Source organism: Pogoniulus pusillus, chromosome 19 (assembly GCF_015220805.1).
Source record: "Pogoniulus pusillus isolate bPogPus1 chromosome 19, bPogPus1.pri, whole genome shotgun sequence".
NCBI lineage: Eukaryota > Metazoa > Chordata > Aves > Piciformes > Lybiidae > Pogoniulus > Pogoniulus pusillus.
In genome coordinates this window covers 9033932-9049649 of record NC_087282.1, presented here as the reverse complement: position 1 = coordinate 9049649, position 15718 = coordinate 9033932, and the positions used below count along the sequence as shown (strand labels likewise).

The 15718-nt window shown below is 44.6% G+C and overlaps 1 protein-coding gene across 8 annotated transcripts in view; it reads left to right on the top strand.

Annotated features, from left to right (window-relative positions):
* The window catches only part of FGF13 (fibroblast growth factor 13), a 424907-nt gene that overhangs the window by 227106 nt on the left and 182083 nt on the right, over positions 1-15718 (top strand). The window lies entirely within an intron of this gene.

Sequence of the window (15718 nt, the reverse complement as noted above, 5' to 3'; positions counted from 1 at the left end):
CCTATTGGAGAATGACACGAAATAGCCGATTTGGAGTTCAAATGTGCCTCAGACTTTTGTGTGATTCTTTCACAGAATCACAGAATTAGCCAGGTTGGAAAAGGCCTTGGAGATCATTGAGTCCAACCTTACATATTCTAATTAAGCCATGGCTCTAAGTGCCTCATTCAGTCTCCTTTTAAACACCTCCAGGGAAGGACACTCCACCGCCTTCCTGGACATCCCACTCCAATGCCAACCACTCTTTCTGTAAAGAACTTCTCCCTAACATCCAGCCTAAACTTGCCCTGGCACAGCTTAAGGCTGGTTGCCTGGGAGAGGGCACCAACTCCTACCTGGCTACAGCCTCCCTTCAGGTAGTTGTAGAGAGCAATGAGGTCTCCCCTGAGCCTCCTTCAGGCTCAACCCCAGCTCCCTCAGCCTCTTTCTATTAACAAAGCAACCACAGAGGTGTTTAATAGGACAATCCCAATGGCTGGGGTGCCAGCTGAGAACATGCAACTGCAGGTGGCTGTTTCGGGTGGACAGTTACTCTCTTCATGTTAATGGCAGTGAGCTAAAGCTCCCTGCCCGTGGCCACCTCATGCATCTGATCCCTCTGCGGTGTGTCAGGAGCCATGTGTGCGATACTAGCATGGGACTGTTAAGCTGAAGCCATCATGCCCTCGAGGCAGAAAGCAGCATGGTCTTTACTGCACACGCAGCAGCTGAGCGCAGCAGCAGCTTCAGTGTGGTTGATCCTCATCTTGCTGTGGTAGGATGCATGGTTGGGATAGTTACCTTGCATCCCAACAAGCTGATTTTTAGTTGATCAAGTGTCATCTAACAGAGGGTTCAGCAATTGCCTAGTCAGTGCACAGCCTGTCACCCTTCAGCATAGAAAGCTCTCTGCTTTTTTGAGTTCTTTCTCTTAGTTTTTACCCTGGGTTTGTTTTACTTTAATTGTGGTGTGAAGAGTCAATACAGAGAACTTTCCTTTCTCCTTTAGTTTTCAGTTCTGGCTTACCTAAGGTAGTTTTTTTTTCTTGGTTGTATGTGATGGCTGAGAGTTTTCAATGGCTGCTATTAAAAATACTGTGAGATTCTAGAAATAGAATAGACTGCTTGCAGAAGGGAAAAAGGGGAACAGACAAAAAAATGACAAAATACAGTAGTAGTTCTGAGAACAGAGTGCAGACTGAACAAATTGTGGTTAACTGGAGGGTGCCTGGTAACTCATTCATCCCCATTTGTGTTGCTGAATGGACATCCTGAGAATCACAGTGAGGAAAAGGTTTTTTTGTGAATAGTCCTGACCTTGAGACATTAGAATTGTTTAACAACCTGCAGGTAGTGGGAAACTGAGCTATTATCTGACTATACATTGAGACTTAAAGAATAAAATCACTGCTGAAGTGATTGGAGTGTTAAAAGCATCAATTAAAAACAAAAAAAAAAGGAAAGAAAAAGAAACTTTTCAATCATTAAGAGGTGCTTTGATACTTCAGCATCAGACTTGATTTTGGTGGCCATGTGGGGTTCCTAATGTAAAATGAGACACTAATGAACACCAGAGTCTCAAAACTGAGGAGGTTGGTAGAAAATCACTGCTTAATGTGTTGGTTGTTTTTAAAAAAGGCAATTTAATTTACCATCAAGCAGACTCATTCCAATTCAGCCTCCAGATTTAGTGGGGAAGCCAAGGCTATGGAGAGAAACCTCTGAAGCAGGGCATGAGCAGAGCAGCTGAAGGGAGGATTGTTCCTTTGGGTGAGGGCATGTGAGATAGCCACTGATTGATTTGGGAAATCATTCCATCTGGGCCACAGCAACCTTGTGGCAAGATACAGGCTTGGGAATGTATGGTTGGAAAGCTGTGACTCAGGGAGAGACCTGGAGTATCTGGTTGACAGTCAGTTAAATATGAGGCAGCAGTGTGTCCAGGTGGCCAAGAAAGTCAATGGTATCTTGGCTTGGATTAGAAACGTGGTACCTAGCAGGGTGCTCAGCACTGGTGTGGCCGCATCTCAAGTGCTGTGTTCAGTTCTGGGCCCCTCACTACAGCAGGGACATTTTGGTGCTGGAATGTATCCAGAGAAGGACAGTGATGCTTGTGAAGGGCCTGGAGCACCTCAGCTATGAGGAGTGTATGAGGGATCTGGAGTTGTTCAGTCTAGAGGAGAAGAGACTGGGGGCAACCTCACTGCTCTCTACACCTACCTGAAGGGAGGTTGCAGCTAGGAAGTGGAAGCCTCTTCTCCTTGCTGACAAGTGACAGGACTGGAGGACATGGTTTCAAGCTGTGCCAGGGTAGGTTTAGGCTGGATACTAGGAAGTATTTCTTCACAGAAAGGATTCTCAAATGTTGGAATGCTCTGCCTAGGGTGGTGGTGGAGCCACCACCCCTGGAAGTGTTCAAGCACTATGTGGATCTCATGTTTGGGGACATGGTTTAGTGTTGGCCCTTCAGTGCTGGGTCAAGGGTTGGGCTGCATGGTCTTTGAGGTTTCTTCCAACCACGCATATTATGTGATTCTGGAATTGTAAGATGTTAGGTTTGGATTGGCAGATGTCAGACAGGAGAATGTATTGGAAGATTTTAATAGGTAATGGAATACTTTGCAAGAGAAGTCGAATGAAAAGATACATGCAGAGGTGGAGAAGGGAAATCTGCATTTCTGCCAAATACATAAAGCAGGCCAAATGAAAGCATGAGATCCCATCAGAGAGTTTAATAATCAAAGGACAAATGAGGGGAAAAAAGAAGAATGTGACCAAAAAAGAAATCAACACTTGCAATTTTGCATGTGGCAATGAATCATGAATCTTTAAAATCATTTGGATTCAACTTAGCAAAGATTAGTTTGTGTATACTGGAAAATTGCCTATCAATTCTTGGTTGTCATTGCTGTTATTGAATAGCTTTGTTGGAAAATACAGCTGCAAAGCCAGTAATCTTACATATGAATCAATATTTGCTAGCCATGATGTATTGACTGAAAATGACACCTAATGAAGCACAATTCACTAGCGTGGGATGTTTACCTTTTTGCAAGAGGACATGATTTAAACTTGGGCACTTTTGAGCCTCCAGCTAAATGATCTTATGGAAAGGAACGCTGGAGAAGCTAGAGAATCAGTCTTCCAGCTACTGACTTTTAGGACAGCATTGTTTTTACTGGGATTATTCCTGGCTGGAGTTGTATTTGAGAGATCTCTTCCACTTCTGAAGGAGAAGAATAGGAAATGGGAGATATTACACTGGCTTTGAGACTGAGCATGTGGAGGTGGTCACAAAATCACAGAATGGTTTCAGTTGGAAACAACATTTAGGATCATCAGCTCCATTGTCTGACTCTACCAAGTCTGATGCTAAATCATGTCCCTCAGCACCACAAACCTATGGAGGAGTAAATGAGTCAGCACCAGGAAGATGTGTAAGGGTAATGCAGAGATGGAGGTGTGCATGGATGTAACAAACCAATGTGGATGTATGAACCTTTACATGCACATTTTTAATTGGCAGTGTACTTGCCTGTTTGGGGCTCTGGTACAATTGTGACACCTGAAGAGTATTTAGGTGAAGTCAGATTTGTAAGTTCAAGCATTTTCACTACTATTTGCAGAGAGGAAACATGCAGATTTCTCTTTTCATCTCCAGGCCTTTGGTCTCATGTTTGTTAGTTGATTTGTTGTATTAAAGAACCAGTTTAGAGATAAACTGTAACATTGAGCTTTTCATTAACTCCAAGAACACTGTGAGCTTCCCAACTCAAAAACCCTTTCTACCCTTGAATATTGGGAAGCATATTCCACCCTCCCTCTCCTCTCAGTATGTTATTTGATATTGTTGCTGCACATGAAGCAATCTCTCATAGGGCCAGAGATGACAGTTGATCACTGTATCATAAGTTTTCATAACAACCTCTTTAGAACTCAACAGACTGTCAGATCTGCCCTTACATGAGCTGTCTTCTTTGAAAGCATCTAGGAGAGGGAGGGAGAAACAGCAGTCCTGGAATGGCAGCAAATTACCCAAGTGAAAGACATGGCTGGTTCAGCAGACGAGAGGGACACAAAGTTGGTTTGCATGCTGGGAACACAAACCAGGCCTGTTGTAAGAGATGGAGAGATTTCTAGTGACAGTCACAGCTCTTCAAAAAATCTTTTCCCTCTCTAGCTCTCTTTGCCTCTGTCTCTTGTTCTGCTGTGTTCTGCTCCAGAACACCCCAGGTTTGCCACTGAGGAAATGCTTTGTGGATAATATCTTGGTTTTTTATTAAAAGACTTCAGTTAGGAAGAGGAAAAAAAAAAAGAAACAAATATGTTTGGGAAGAGGAGGAATCTTGGGTTGGAAACTTTGTGTTTCTGTAGGAAAAGTTTACTTGGAATGTTTTTGTTGGTCTTCTGTCAAGTGCTTTCTCCCACTTATGTCCTTTCTGACAAGTTCTGTGGCAGGTGCAGAGAACAGAACTGAAAGGAAAAAAGAAAAAAGAATCAACAAACAGAAAACTAAATGCATAGATGTTGAGAGTGCCAAGGACAGCAGTAGAAGTTTGCAAGTTTTAATTTTACTCAGATGTGAGAGAACTGAAAACTGATTTAAGGAAGGAGCATGTGGGTGCAAGGCTTGTTCTGCTTTACTTGCTGGCAGGCCACATTTCCAGGGCTGCAGCCCGTGGAGTGGGGCTGAAGAGAGGGAGGAGATGGTGACAGGGCTGCTCAGGGGTGAAGGAGGAAACTGCATCTGGCATCAGAGCAGCTGAGAGGATGGATATTAGAGGTGCATTTCTGAGCAAGAGTTAGGAGTAGAGGTAGCTGGACTTGGTAGATTGTCTGAAGCAGACTGAAGTAATGAGCAGCCACCAAAATTCTGAAAGCAGCCTGTGTTGCCTGTTTCTTCTGAGGCTTGTGAGGGGGATGTTCAAAACAGGTCCAAACTCTCATTTCTTATGCATTACCAATCACCTGCTGAACAATAACTTTCTGTCAGTAACAGCCTAAATTCACACCAGGATCTGCATCAATTCCCAGGGCTGTCACTTCTTTCTCTTAATAATTTATTTGCTGCTGTAATTGCTTTGCAGGGTTTTCATGACACACAGGGAGTGAGTGTCCAACACAGATCTCTCTATCTGAGCTGTACCATGGATTGTGCTGTATGCTGAAGCATGCTAGTAGTTATATAATCTCACCATTCACCTAGGTGGTCAAAACAGGTGAAAATCAGGATGCAAATATATTTGGGGACAGATTATCAACATCTTCCTGGCTGCTCCCTTAATGGGTAAACTAGATATGACTTTCACCGTGAGCCCCTGTGGCCAAGAAGGCTAACAGTATCCTGGGGACCAGGGGAAGAAGATGCCCAGGAAGTCTGGGGAGGTTTTCCTCCCCCTTTGCTGGAGTATCGTGTCCAGTTCTGGGCTCCCCCAGTTCAAGAGGAAAAGAGAACTGGAGAGAGTCCAGTGGATGGGCAGGAGGTGATGAGGAGGTTTCTGTGCTCCGGTTTGTGTCCACTTTCTCTGGTCCTTTCACTGGACACGACGTATGCTGTGCAAAAACTGTCTCTGCAGTTAGTCTGCCCTTGCTGTCTGATCCTTTTGCCTCTTCTTTTGCTGATTTACTTTTCTTCATTATTTTTAAGCTTTTCTAGAAGAGTTTTTTCCCACTTGTCATGCAAGATGACCCTAACCACAGCTTTCTACCGTGTGCTGATCTGTACTGAATAGTTTTGAATCAATTTGAATATATTGCACATGAGAAGCTATCCTACCACAAAAGTTTGTATGTGGAGCCTTCCCCCTGTCTCATTACAAAATGAAAAAGGGCTGGTGATGTTCTACAGTTCCAGCTGATGAAAAGAATCCAGTAGGATGTGTGTGCCACAGGAGGGTCGATGCTGTCCTTACTCTGGTTGCTCCAGCTCTCTTTCCCTGCTGTTAGCAATATGGGAAGGACACATTCAAAACCTGTTCTAATACAGCTTGTCAAACACACTGCTTCACATGGATGTTAGCACTTGCTTGTGCAGGTCTGTGAACATCTGATGGTGGTTTTTGCTTGCTAGAAGTCTCAAGATGCAACTAATAACTTCTTCCAAGTTAAAAACAAGTGCACAAACCCCTGTTTTATTCACAAGTTATTGTTCAGGTGTCTAGGCTACAGCTGCGTGGTAGAACCAAGATTTATTCACTGTGTCTGCATTGTCTTTAGGTAGTTAGGTAGCTGTATGATGAAAGAAGCTGGTCTCAGGTTGTGCTAGGGGAGGTTTAGATTGGATATTAGGAAACAATACTGAAAGAGTAGTCAGATGTTGGAACAGGCTGCCCAGGGAGGTGATAGTCTCCATCCCTGGAAGTGTTCAAAAATATATATATAGACATGGCACTTCAGGACATGATTTAATGGGCATGGTGGTGTTGGGTTGACAGTTGGACTGGATGATCTTAGAGGCTTTTTCCAACTTTGTGATTCCGTAGTGTTGGGAGATACTTATCTGCCTGCCTAAAAAAATGTGTCTGTACAGATAAAGAGTCATAGAATCAACCAGCTTGGAAAAGACCTCCAATATCATCCAGTCCAATCTATCACCCATCCCTATCCAATCGACTAGACTGTGACACTAAATGCCTCATCCAGTCTTTTCTTGAACAACTCTAGGGACAGAGACAGCGACTCCACCACCTCCCTGGGCAGCCCATTGCAATTCCAGTCTCTCTTTGTGAATATCCTAATATCCAGCCTAGACCTCCCCTGGCACAGATTGAGACTGTGTCCTGTTGTTCTGTTGCTGGTTGTCTCAGAAGACACTGACCCCCACCTGGCTACAACCTGCCTTCAAAATGTTTATGGCTCTGACTGTATCTGTGCACGTATCTTTTGCAGGAAAAATCTGCATGTTTTAGTACTTGGCTGTGTTGCTGCCTCAGTGTTTCACAGCAAAGGCTCTCCCCATCTATTGTTTTATAGAGAGTGTAGTCACTGACCCAAGCCAAAAGAACAAGGTAAAAGACAACAGAGCTTATGAAGTTATAGCACAGAGAAGGACTAGAAACTGCAAAGGCCCTTACCAATTGCTCTGCTGTCACTCATTGCTGCATGATGAAGAGGGTGTCAGAAATGATTGGCACATTTTTCAGACATCTTTCACATCTTCATCTTCACAGCTGTAGAGCACTGGACTAGAATCCCCTTGGACTGAAGGAGGGGTGGGTTAACAATTGAGTGTGTACTCACAATAATAGATTTTGGACCTTTTCCTTTAGCATAGTTAGTTACCAAGGTTAAATTGGTGAGTATTGACCACCAGTAGTGTGCGAGCTCAAGTTAACCTCTAAAATACTGCATTGGAAACTCAAGGAGATGAAAATGTATTGTTTGTAGAGCTCAGTGGTAGGCAGTGCAGCAGTCTGCTCTTCCTGCAGAAGCTGCTAGTTAAGTGTCAGAGCAAGGCAAATGTTGTGAGCCTGTTGTGTTACAGGATCTATAGCACAGGACAAAAACTGTTGGTCCCAAAATAAAGCAGGAGTAGGGAAAACAGTTGTGACTATAGCAGAGGAGGACTGACAAGGAGTCTTGAGTATTGTGTTATTTAGGTAGCTCTGGTAGAAATCATCTGAAGGAACTTTCTCCCAAGTAATAGCTGATAAGAGGAGAGAAAATGGTCTCAGGTTGCACCAGGGGAGATTTAGGTTGAATATTAGAAGGAACTTCTTCACTGAAAGGATTCTCAAACTCTGGAACAGGGCTGCACAGGGAGGTGGTTGAAGCCTCATCCCTGAAGGTGTTTAAAAGAGGCAGAGATGTGGTGCTGAGGGACATGGTTTAGCACCAGCCTTTGTATACTTAGAGAATGGTTGGACTTGATGTTTTTAAAGGTCTCTTCCAACCAAAATGAGTGTGTGAGAAGAAACCAGTTTTCTGCATCGTCTCACTCTTCTCCAAACCCTGTTTCTGCCACTGCTGTTCTTCTCTGCAGTCGTTTTGGTCTTCCTGGATTTTTGCAGGGACATGACTGCCAGAGAGTGGGAAAGGCACAGCCAGGCAGGGGCTGGAGATTAGATTGGAGGACTGCTACCTTGGCTTCCATCAATTCAGGTGGAATTTCATCTGCTATGGTAGCATTTACACAATAAATGCAACCTTACAGTAAAGTAAATAGGCTGTAGCTGGTCAAATAATAACCGTCTGCTGTCTGTGGCACTTTGGTAGCCTAAGCTGCCTGATGTGTTTTAAAAGGAGGACTTCTGTCTGTGAGTTGGGTGTTCTGCAATCCTTGAGCTTATATTTACTGGAGAGTATGTATCTGATTGCAGAAACTCTTGTAGCATCACCTTATCTGTCTTTTATGTGTTGACATGTCTGGCTTTTGATATTGTTGCTGTGAGAGGAATGGAAGTTTTGAGTTCCAGCAACATTTTGTAGTTTCAGCAAAATGATTTTCTGTGTTGCTTTTTCATTTGTTCCAAGTCAGGACCCATTTCCAAGTTTCTTAGGAAATAATGTTGAGGAGGTAGGGAGAGATGTATTTTCTCTGCTTTATGAGCTCCAAACCTTGTGAAGGATAGTACTTGCACTCCTGCTTTGGGGAGAGACTGAGGGAGCTTCTTTAGAATATAGTGCAAGTCATTACAAAAGAGTAGATTAAGAATCAGTTCAAGGTAAGCATCCTTCCTTGGGAGAAAATTCCCCAGGTAAACACGAGTTAAAATATTGATGTTAACAATCATCTGCATTGAGCAATCACTTATAGCTTAATGTTATTCCTGAGTTCAAAAAGCCTCCTTGTTCTTGTGCATTCCAGTGACAAGTCTGCCCATGATTTTTCAGCATTTACATCAGCATCTGGCAAGAAGAATTTAACCATGAGAGCAAAGTGGAATTTGCTTTCAGAAAGGTTCGTTTGGTAGTGTTGTTGCAGCATGAAATGGCCCATCTCAAAGGAAAACTAGCACCTTGATCTGACTCATTTGAGCAGCATGGTTTGATCTGTGGCTGCAGAACATTTGATCTATAATTTAAGAAGCAGGATGTAATCAATGTGGATGAAGTGCTGGAGGTTAGTGCTGATCTGGGAGACAGTGACATGGAGGCACTGATTTGACTCTGAGTCGTCAATGCACCTGGAGATGCTTCTCCAGCTTCAACTTCCTTGCAAACCCTTTGTGTCTTGGGCTGCCTGTCTCTGCTACTTTGGGTCAAGCTGGCTCCAGCCAGCTGTGACCACTTCCTGCAGAAGAAGATGAGGATGCAGAAGAAGGTGGAGCTGCTCTGTGCTTTGCCTGCTCTTGCTGGAGATCCAGGAGGAAAGAGGGAGGGCTGTCCAGCAAAAATCATTTCAGAGCAACAAATCGTTTCAGGGAAAGCATGCTGGCAGCTTGACCAGAAGTTCTTGTTGCTGCTGTAATTAAACAAATAAGCAATTAAATGGACATTGTGGCAGGCTGAGGAGCAAAGCAGTCCCCTGCCTACCTCTCTCTCTCCTCCTGCTCTGGTGCTGACGGTAGAGCAGCGCTGCAAGCTGGCTGCACTTCGCAGCAGAGGGGGGCTACATTTCTCCAGAGAAAAACATCCAGAGGGCCAAGACGTGATGCTCTCATTTCTGACATCTTAAGCTTGTCACAGGCGCCGAGCCTGTTTCACCCAACGTGATTATCTCTCCCTCTGTCAAGGAGGCAGATGCCTCAGCTAGGAAAGTATCGTCCCCAGCCTGTCATCTGGATTCTATAAATGGAAATAGGCCTTTGCAAAGCCAAAAATTATATTTAGTTGCAACTATGGGGGGAGGAGGGGGAGAAGAAAGAGATAGAGAGAAGAATAAATAAAGTCCAAACCCTTCAGAATTGCAACAGGAACAACAAAGCAGTTAGGTTAGCCCTAATGATCTGCAAATGTTGATGCATTCATTAAAGGTAGGCTGCATAAATAAAAGTTATTCTTCTGTCACTGCTTTTATCTCTGCCTAAGGCATTCACTTGCCAGTCAGGTTTCTGTGTACATGCCATAAATATTCAGCTTTCCCTGGAATAGTTTTTACCCTATATTTGCTTGTTTTCATCTCAACTCTCCATAAGCCAGAAGCAGGAATAGCAAAATGCCGTGAGCTGGAAGGAGATGTGCATTGAGGTGGTTTAGCCTTGGATAGTTTTCAAAAGCCTTATCTGACCAGGATTTATTAGCCCTGTGAGGCAGAAATAAAATCAAAATCTTGCTGGTTTAGGTATGAAGGAAATTTAAACTTTGTCTGTGCTGCAGTCAGTGCTGGGAACAACTCTTAATGCTGTGTTACTGCTCTGTGGGATAGGTGTGAGAGGAGACGTTAGTTATTAAGGTTTAGGTTTTAATAGCTTTGCTTGTGTGGTGCTGACTAAGCAGACTGGACTGCCTGTGTTTTAAAGGCCATTCAGGAGAAATCGTGGGGACAGCTTAGAGAGTGCTTCACTAAACACAAAGTTGGGTCAGCCAAGAAATGTGGACTTGTCCAATTATTTCAGCTGGAAGGAAAAGTGTTCTTTCGAATTCTTACTTTTGAGAAAAAGACAACACTGGTCTTAGTCAACTCCAGCTCCCTGTTTTGTTGTTGGCAAACCAATAGAAACAAAATGGTCTGTGCAGTGTTGTAGGAATGGGCATGGAACAGGATATTCCTGCGGCATGTGCTGGTGGTGGTACAGCAAAGTGGTTCCTCCAGAGATAGAGAAGCAGGGGCAGAGGGAGTGTGGGAAAAGCAAGGGCACTCTTTAGTCCTTCCATGCTGGATTGGAACAGAGAAGTTGATAGAAATGTTTTACATGTTCCCTTGTACTGAAACATCTGTGCTGAATCCCAGGAAGGGAAGAGGTTGTGCAGACTCTTCATGCTGGTCAGTAGGGCACCCAGTTCTACACTAGAGGTGTCTAACCTTTTTGTGGTTATAGTCAGTCTCTTCATGCTGGTCAGTAGGGCACCCAGTTCTACACCAGAGGTGTCTAACCTTTTTGTGGTTATAATCAGTTAAATATGCTTCACTTGCATGTGGCTTCTGAGATTCAGTTAAAGTCCCGTTGCCTGTCATGGGGCTGTGAAAACTGATCAGAAGCTTACAGTGAAGTAGGATTTTGGCACTGTTGCTTTTCAGGCATGTCACCTTAGTGGGATGGGGGTGATTACCAGCAGGAGATGAGCAAGAAAGTGAATTATCTGCAGGCATGCAAACCTTTTCAAAGGCAGGGAGAAGAACACAGCAATTGGCGCTTGCAATTTGCTTTGCAAATGTCAGTTCAGCCTGTTCAGATGTGCCCAGTGGTTTGCACAGAGCTCTCTGGTACCAGAGGTTTCTTTGAGGGCACAGGTGAATTCATCACAGAAGGCTTGGTGGCATTAAATCAAACCAGATTGCTGTCTCTTCTAGAAGGGAGAAATATGGAGGTACAATTAGTGATGAACCACACTTGGTATTTTGCCCTCTCTGTTCTAAAAACATGTGGAGATCATTACTGGTCAGGACCTGCTTTTTAATTCTTTTTACTGTGTCCCATTGCTCTTGAGGTTCTTTAGGTTGCTGGCTTCCAGTGTGGGTGTGTTGATGCCAGCAGTGAGGATAAATTGTGTGTGTCATCCTGCCACCCTCTCAGCCCCTCTCCTGACCCCTGAATTTATGGGCACAGATCCATGCAGACCTTTCTGCCTTTGCCCTGTGTTGAAGAGGCAAAAAACCTTTTTTCTGGTCCCTTTCTTCCTACCTGACCTTGCATTTACAGAGGAGAAGATACAGAATCATAGAATCACATGGGTTGCAAGGGACCTCTGAAGGTCATCTAATCCAACCCCCCTGCAGTGAGCAGGGACTTCCTCAACTAGATCAGGTCACCCAGAGGCCTGTCAAGCTTCACCTTGAGTATCTCCAGGGATGGGACCTCAACTGCCTCTCTGGGCAACCTGTTCTAGTGCTCAACCATCCTCATTGTAAAGAACTTTTTCCTAACATCCAATCTGAATTTACTCTTCTCTAGCCAAGAGCTGCATTGTTTCTCCCTGAGCACTGGCTATGCCCACACTGGTAGGTTTGCAGGGCTGCTGCAGAGGAGACAGAGCTGGGCTGAGTTCAGGACTCAGGACTTGAGATGCCGAGCATATAGAGGACTCTAGTCACCTAGAGTTCCTGGGCAGGCTTATGGTCGTCGTCTTGGATCTCTGAAACACTAACTAGGTCCCTGGGAAACAGCTTGTGAAGGCACCCCAGAGAAATTAGAGAAGATGACAACTCTGGAAAGCTTTAGTGGAAACATACCTGAGTTGTTATCCTGTTATCCATCCTCCCCTCCCTTTCTCCCTCCCACCACTGGGATTGTCTGGCCTTCAGTGGAACCTGATTGTCATTTGTCTCTTCAGTTCCCTATTCAGAGGCTGTCATTTTTATTTATTTTAGTGTTCCAATTCCTATTTTAGGATCAAAAAGAAAAGGAATTTTGACCAAAAAGAAGAATTAGAAGCAATAACTTTTTCAGAGAACTTAGCCTTTGCAAATGATGGATTTTTTGTTTTAATTGTGTTTAATTTCCTGGGTGTACAATTTCTAATACCTGTACACCAAGTGGGTTACAACAGCTATACAAAAACATTCATTCTAAGTCTGGTAATGTGTTAGTGTATGAGTGCAGTATGGTTATAGTGATTCACTTACAGGACGATTGTGACAACTGCACCTTACCTTAAGAGCGCCAATTTGCAACACGAAATAGTTAATTAACAATAACAAAGAGAACAAATGGAGAAGAATGTTACGGAATGTTAGGGGCTGGAAGGGTTCAAGCCCCCTGCCAGAGCAGGATCACCTATACCAGATCACACAGGAGCACATCCAAGCAGGTCTTGAATATCTCCAGAGAGGGAGACTCCACGACCCCCCTCCCCTATGCAGCCTGTTCCAGTGCTCTGTCACTCCCACAGGGAAAAAAATTTCCTCCTGTCGCCATGGAATTTCTTGTGTCTCAGCTTCCACCCATTGCCCCTTTTCCTGTCGTTGGGCTTCACCCAGCAGAGCCTGGCCCTGTCCCCTTGGCACTCACCTTTACATATTTGTAAACATGAATGAGATCACCTCTCAGGCATCTCCTCTCCAGGCTCTGAACCCCAGCTCCCTCAGTCTCTTCTCATAAGGAGAATGAATCATTTTCATGGCTCTGCGCTGGACTCGCCCAAGACGTTCCCTGAGGTCCTTGAACCGAGTGGCCCAGAACTGGACATAATATTCCAGCAGGGCAGAGTAGAGGGGCAGGAGAACCTCTCTCAACCTACTAACCACAGCCCTTCTAATACTCCCCAGGATGGCATTGGCCTTTTTGGCCACGAGAGCACATTTCTGGCTCCTGATCATACTTCCATTCACTACAACCCTCAGGTCCTTTCCCCTTCACTGCTCTCCAGCAGGTCAGTCCCAAACCTATACTGATACATGGGATTGTTCTTTCCCAAGTGCATGACTCTACACTTGCCTTTGTTAAACTTCATTATTTTTTTCCCTGCCCAGCCCTCCAGCCTGTCTTAAGTCTTACTGAGTGGCAGCACAACTCTGTGGTGTGTGTCAGCCACTCCATCCAGCTTTGAGTCATCAGCAAACTTGCTGACAGTGCACTCTGTGCCCTCATCTGGGTCCTTGATTGAATATCTTGCCTGCCAGGCAACCAGTGACAGAACAGGGGGACACAGTCTTGGGTTGTGACGGAGGAGGTCTAGGCTGGATGTTAGGAGGAAGTTGTTGGCAGAGAGAGTGATTGGCATTGGAATGGGCTGCCCAGGGAGGTGGTGGAGTCGCCGTCCCTGGGGGTGTTCAAGAAAAGCCTGTATGAGGCACTTAGTGCCATGGTCTAGTTGATTGGCTAGGGCTGGTTGCTAGATTGGACTGGATGAGCATGGAGGTCTCTTCTAACCTGTTTGATTCTATGATTCTATTGAATAGTACTGTTCCACCACTGACTCCTGAGGGATTCCACTAGATACAGACCTCAAGATGTACAGAAGTTGAGAGCACTAGCAGAATAATAGCTGGGCTTTTTAATGGATCCGAGTAGTGTAGACACTGAAAAATGCTAATGGAGGGAAAATGACTTCTATAAAAACTTAAAAATTAGTCTGGTTTCTGCATATCTCATCTGTCATAATCATTGGGAAATTCCTTGGATGTTGCAAGCCTGAATTGGAGAAAATTGAAGTGATAAACTAAATGGGATCCATCAGCACTGTGCAAAGACCAGTGGATAACCTGGTCCTGCAAGGGACTTAATTGGGAGTATCAGAAAACATTTGCCAGATGTAAGATAATGTCAGGTAAATATGTAGAGCTGTAATCATGCTGCAGCATGTTAGAGGATAATAAAAGGCACTGAAAGGGAGTTAAATGTGCTTAGTTTAAATAGATCAGGTACATGAAGCAAGGCAAGGATGCAATTTCCACAGAATCACAGAAATTCGTATCTAGATGCAGCGTTCACCTAACAGGAAACTGGAGAAGGGTGAACAAAGTTCTGGGGTTGCTGAGAAGTGTTAGAGACTCTCTGATGGGCTCTAAGAACTTTACTATCTGTTTGTGAGACCCTGCCTGAGCTACTGCGTCCAGTTCTGGTGCTCCCAGAAGGATGTGGATCTGTTGGAGCAGGTCTAAAGAAGCCACAAACTTATCAGAGGGCTGGAGAACCTCCCCTATGAGAACAGGCTGCAAGAGTTGGGGCTGCTCAGCCTGGAGAAAAGGTGGCTCTGGGGAGACCTTAGTGCAGCCTTCCAGTACCTGAGGGGGCTATAGGATATTTGGGGAAGGACTTTTTCCAAGGGTTTATAGAGGCAGGACAAGGGGCAATGGATTTAAGCTGGGAGAGCTGGATTTCCACTGGATATTAGAAAGAAATGCTTTGCAGTGAGGATGGTGAGACACTGAAACAGATTGCCCAAGGAAGTTGTGGATGCCCCCTCCATGGAGGTGTTCAAGGCCAGGTTGGACAGAGTCTGGAGCATCCTAGTCTAGTGGGAGGTGTCCCTGACAGGGGGGTGTTGGAACTAGATGATCTTGAAGGTCCCTTCCAACCAAAACTATTCTATTATCCTAGCATCAGGCTAATGTGACTTTGTGATTGTGGTTCTTTTACGCTGTCTGTTGATAGTCCTTTTTCCTGCATGGAGGATGTGGTGCTGAGGAGTTTCAGTTAATGCCTGGGTAAAAGTAGTATTGTCAGAATGCAGCTGGGCACTGCTGAGTACAGCTGAGCTTAGGAGAGAGCTGGCTCAGGAGAGCAATTTAACGCTGGAGACACTTGGTTAAACACCTTGTTCATACAGTTAGTGCCTGCTTACATTTTTAGCTGCAGAAAGCCTCTGCAGAACTTTTAATTACTTCTTGTCTTGAGGCTGTTTCCGTTGCTCTGGGTGCCTGGGTGGTGGACACCTACTGAAAGGAATGAATACTGAAACTTGACCTCTTCCTGCCTCAAGCTCAGGCAGCTTCCCATTATTTTCCCTTCTCTTGAGAATAAATAAACGAGATGCAGTGAACATACACCGTGTCAGCTCTCCACACAGCTTCTGTTTTGTTCACCCACAGCTGTTTCAAGTGCCCTTCCAGGCAACTGCCCACAGCGGGACACTTTGTCTAGACATGATGTGAAGCTAAAGCTGTTAGTCAGACTCTATTAATATATGATATGCAAAGCATTCCTGGAGAGAAACTTCAGCACAGATCTGTCAGATATGGCCAAGGGAAGCTCTCTTT